The sequence below is a fragment of the Elaeis guineensis genome, chromosome 11 (assembly GCF_000442705.2).
Source record: "Elaeis guineensis isolate ETL-2024a chromosome 11, EG11, whole genome shotgun sequence".
NCBI lineage: Eukaryota > Viridiplantae > Streptophyta > Magnoliopsida > Arecales > Arecaceae > Elaeis > Elaeis guineensis.
Genome location: NC_026003.2, coordinates 102,402,858 through 102,408,527, shown reverse-complemented (window position 1 = coordinate 102,408,527; position 5,670 = coordinate 102,402,858). Strand labels below are relative to the sequence as shown.

The following is a 5,670-nucleotide window of genomic DNA, read 5'->3' as shown; positions in this document are numbered from 1 at the left end:
ATAACCGGCCCGTTCCTATAGTTGGATTATCAGGTTTCTGATATGACCAGTTGGGCCGGGTTGGGTTTAATAACTATGTTTGTGAGACCTAGCCTCACCATTAGCTGGCTAGGCCCATTGGCCCACCTTGGTGTGAAGAGAAAGGCCCAAAACCTGTTTCCATGATTGAATCCGGTCAGAGCCCCTGTTCGAACCAAAGTTGCAGAAGGAGGTGGATTCCGCCTCCTCCTCAAACTTCGACCAGTCGCCGGCTATAGATTATAGGTTTTAATTAGTATATTTAATAAGACTCGGGAGAGATTATTAAATAATTTAGGATTATTTATCCTTGCATTAATAATTAAATTTGGATTATTAATCGGAATAGCTGAAATTGATAATTGGTCCAAGTGAAATCAGATATACCTAGTGCTTTATCAATCGAATTTTGACTCAGTTTCATTGAGTTCTTTAGAGTTAATTTTATTTTCTACTATCATTCAGTTTTGATCATTTAGATATTAGTAAAATTAGCATTCATTTTTGATAATTAAACTCAGTCCTCGTGGGAACGATCTCTTATTTATCATTATATTACTTGAGCGATTTCGTGCACTTGCGAAATAGGCTAACAGGAGATGAATCTATACTATAAAATTAAGCCATGCAATGAATGAGTTGGCCTATTTTTGAATTCAAACCAATTATCTCTCAAGAAGTTCTGATTCTATCTCCTCCCCCTCCTCGTAAATTCTAAAGCTGTCTAATTGACATTCCAAAGTGCTTGTGCTACTTTCTCATCTCCTCTCCAGTGTGACTCTTATAATTCTCAATAACGGAAGAAGAAAGCAAAAATCAGAACTCAACCATGACAAGCCGTTGGATGAAGCTTTTAACCTAAGTTACTCGTTGCATCAAAAAGTATTTCGGGTTGATTGGAAATATAGAAGTCTTGATATTTTACTAAACATAAAGTTGAAAAGGCAAAAACTCGTCTCATCTATTTATTTTGCATGACTTACTATATCTATTTTTAAGCTTGTATATATAAGTGTTTATGCATGAATGCATCTCTGGACATAGAAATTGTTAAGCCTAATACCATCAATAATCTATTCCTTATTTGCTTAAGCTATATATTAGAGTCCAGTGGCTAGTTAATAGGATACCAACAAGTATGCTAGCTAGAGAGGTCAAAAATTCAGATATCCTCCAAGCTAATTACTTCTCTAATTTCTTAGCTGTCATTTTGTTCCCATTTAAGTCTCCATTGTGATGTGGATAACTCGTGAGGCAATGTTTCCAGCCTGATATTCTATAAGCTTAAGTTTTTGAGATCATTTTGTTATCTAGCATAGACATATAGGCAGATAGATACACGCACGCACGCATGCACGCACACATGCATACTATACATATATATAAATGTACAACTATATTAAGGGTGTGTTTCATTCACGATTGGAGTTAAGAATCAGAATTAGAATTGGAATAGACCGAAACAAAATTTGAATAACAAAATCTCCCTATGTATTTTGTTCATGATTGAAATCAGAATAGAATTTGAATATTAGAAGATATTAGGAATTAAGTTTTTGGGGATTAGGACATTTTCATCCTCTAGAATTGGAATGGGAATGAGACTCCTCCAACTAAATGGCTAGAATAGGAGTCACTCATTCCTATCCCATTTCAAAGTCCAACTCTTCTCAACTAAACATACTCTAAAAGAGTTAATATATAGGCATCCAAACGATAGCCTAAATAAGGTCAATCATGATTATTGGACAACAAGAAAGGCACTGATAATCTAACCATTTGGATATGATTTATTATTTCTAAATACTTACCATCAAAAAAATAATCATATAATTTAGAGATCCCTGGTTTATGCATCCAATGATCAAAATGAGCAATTTAATTATTTTAAATGATACATATTATTTGACTTAGGATGCACATACTAGGAATCTCTAGATCACATGATTTTTTGGCACTAAATAATTTAGAGAGGGTAGATTACATCTAACAGTCTTGGATAATTTAAGCTAGACCTTGGTCATCGACTGGGCTTATTTGGATTATTTTGTGCACACCTATATACTAGCTTTGCTATCTTTGAGGTATCTGAAGCATCCACGCCCTTCAAAAATATGATTTCTATAGGATAATAAACTAAAAAATTAATCAAAATTCTCCTGCACTGATCTATTTATCCATCAGCCATGATTGTGTATCCTGCTTTCTTTCATATAGCACAAAAGCTTTCAACATACTTTTTCACCTTATCAATATTCTTGGTTAACAAATAACCTCAAACAGAATGAAAATTTGAAGCTTTATAACAAGGCCCCATACTAACTATGGCACCTATCATGCACTGATAATATTTAGACTTGACAGCATTAAATGGCACACATACATCTATGATCCATTTTGCCACTGCAAGATCACACCTTTCAACTGCTTCTTTGTTTTGCAACAAGCTTGTTATGGTTGGTTCAGCACTAGAAGTTGCTCTTAGCATGAAATAATTTTCAATTACTCCTGATTGTTTTTCTTTTCTACCTTCTATGTTTTTACTTTTTGAATTACTTGTAGACTTGTTTGATGAGGGAGGAATTTCTTGAATATCATCATCTTCACCTAATTGCCGATAATATACTTGTTTGTCATGTTCCTTATGCCTTGCACTAAAGGGATTGTAATCTTCACCTATTTTCTTTGTTCTTTTCTTCTTCTCATCAATAGCTTGAATATTTTGTATCATTTGATGGTGAATATCTGTTGGTACCTTGTGATATGATTCTACTTCTCTTTTGCTCATTTAAGATATTGTTTGAAGCGATTGATTCCACCATCAGTAAATGCTTTTTCACAATACAAGCATATTAACTTCATCTTTTTGGTATTACCACTAAGTTTAGAAGCTTCTCTACAATGATTTCATACATGATCATTTTTACCTCTAATCCCATTTATTTGAGAGGATGAAGTATTACTTGAATCACCCATGGATGGTATACTCCCGTCAATAGAGGCCATTTTGATAATCTACAAAGAGAATTAAATTGAGTTACAATTTATAAGTAGAAGGTAAAACAACAGCATCAAGCCATCGACATCTTTTCCCACTCCTATCAGAAAATTTTTTTTCCCATGGTCCCATAAAGTCAGACTCATGGTCATAGGTCACAAGCAGCAATTGGACTTGGAAAAGTAGTGCTTCACTGTGACACAACAAGGAAAAAAGGTTAGAGATTAACTCACTGGAGAAGGAGGCTCCAATCATCCTCGTCGGCTCATCCTCAGTCCCCACCACCGTCGGTTGTTTGGTCATTTTCCTTCGCTGCCACCGCTGCTGACTTGGTCATCAAGGAAGGGGAAGATGGTGTCTTGAACTCGAAAAGTCGAAGGGACGATGGATGAACAGTAAATTCCTAAGGGTCAAATTGCTCGACTTGACTTTCCTGGTTCAAGACTTTAAAGTTTAAACTTTAAATGGTTTGTTAGCTCAATCGAGTTAAGTTGTGTCAAGCATTTTGCGGTCCAACCGGCCGGTTCACATGGATTTGACTGGATTTTAAAAATAAGGAATTCAATTAGATAACCGGCCCGTTCCTATGGTTGGATTATCAGGTTTCTGATATGACTAGTTGGACCGGGTTGGGTTTAATAACTATGTCTGTGAGACCTAGCCTCACCATTAGCTGGCTAGGCCCATTGGTCCACCTTGGTGTGAAGAGAAAGGCCCAAAACCTGTTTCCATGATTGAATCCGGTCAGAGCCCCTGTTCGAACCAAAGTTGCAGAAGGAGGTGGATTCCGCCTCCTCCTCAAACTTCGACCAGTCGCCGGCTATAGATCATACCCACCGAGAAGTAACCCCATGCCCTTTCTCTCCCTTCATCATCTCTTCTCTCTTTCATTGCCGGTGCCCTATTATTGGGCTCATCATGCCATCGCCAAAGCCTCGCAGGAGACGAGGCATCATCGCCTCCGAACCTCCCTCACACACTCTTTCCTCTGTCTCTACCTCATGCAGTCATCACCAACCGGTATCTCACCTGAATCGCCGGAATCAGGTAAGGAAAAATAACCCTGTTCAATCCCCTGTTGTAGATCTAATTACCGGCCTTATTTCTGTTTTTTCCTGCCGTTTTCGCCGCCGGTGTTCGTTGAAGAGGCTTTCTGCCTCTTCCTTGCACCGGCCCTTGGCTTGCACTGGGGCCCGAGCCGTCGGCGAGCGGGATGGACCCGAATTTCACCGGGACAAGAATTCCTCTGTTCCGCCTATGTTATCCCACTGCTGGCCGTGGTTGCCGCCAGGATCTTCGCTGGAGCCGGACCTCGAGCGACGCCACTGTTGCCAATTCCACTTCTGGCACTCCTCCACCTGGTTCAAGACACCAAGAGCCTTCCTCTGTTTTTCTAAAGCAAAGAAGAAGAGAAAAGGAAAAGAAGAAAAAAAAAGGAGAAAAGAAAAAGAAAGGAAGAAAAACGAAAGAAATGAAACTAAAAGATAATGTATTTTCCTGTTTTGATTTGAATTTCTGGCTCTTTTTCTTTCTTTTTCTAGCCACCCTCGATTGTCGCTAAAGCCTATGATCGATCTCCTCGTGCTAGTCATGCTACCATCGGAAACCAGCCGCCGATGAGCAATTGGAGTCCAAAATAACCATATCGCCACTACTAGTGTTTTTTTATCTAATGCCACTAGCTCATTCACGGTGGCTCGGCCATCAATTCTTTGGCCAACCACAGCCGGTGACCATCTTCTTTCTCTATTAGAGAGATAGAAGTTTCATTCTCTCTCCTCTCTTTTCTTTTATCTCTGTTTTCAAGTTTTCCTCTCTCTAATTAGGGGTCGACCCTGTGGGGGTTCCCTCTCTTATAACCTAGTTGTTCTTAGTAGAACAATCCTAGCCCCTGGTCGCCAGGTGGCGCACCAGTCTCTACCCTAGTTCTTATGAAATCTTACTAGATTAGAACATCTTCAATTGCTTTGAGCCACCTATACTTTAATTGGATGGAATTAACTAAACCAGACCAATCGAGTTGTTAAGCCCTACCACCTAGCTAGCTCTATCCTTTTTCATCCTTGTCGAGTATAGAGCCCTAGCCCCCATGATAGCTTAATCTTATCCATTTGGATTTTTCACAGTTTCTTATTTTTTGAGGCTTCTAAGATGTTGGTAATGAAATTAATTTTACATTAATGATATTAAATAGGTGAAGCCAATCCATCCAACTGAAGTGGGATTTCGAAGTATGAAAAGGTAAGTAATTTAACATTTCAAAATGTATGTTTTAATGACCTTTTGAAAATTATAATTAGTTTGTTTATGATCTCAGTTTCTATTAGATAAAATTGGTCAAGCATATATTGTTTTATGCTTATAAATAAGTTATTTTTGAATATATGATTTGCTTTGAAAAATTGATTTGAAAATTTGACTAGATAGTTTATAAAATTATTTTTATATATATTCTCAGATGGCTATGATTTGACCCCACCAATAGAGATTATATATTGGATTTGTCAACTTATAATATAAAAAACTAATTTTGATGTCGAGCTATTGATGATTAGAATAGTATTATCTATTATTTGGTACTTTGTACATCGTATATCTAACTCATGCCACTGACTTACACGGTTATAGCTTGATACTGGAATTAGGTAAAATAA

General features: G+C 37.5%; 1 long non-coding RNA gene across 1 annotated transcript; it reads left to right on the top strand.

Moving 5' to 3' along the window:
- Positions 1-3,801: 3,801 nt before the first annotated feature.
- Positions 3,802-4,715, top strand: LOC140852562 (uncharacterized). Its single transcript, XR_012135444.1, has 2 exons — positions 3,802-4,063; positions 4,163-4,715. It is a non-coding gene; the product is annotated as an uncharacterized lncRNA (long non-coding RNA).
- Positions 4,716-5,670: the final 955 nt, after the last annotated feature.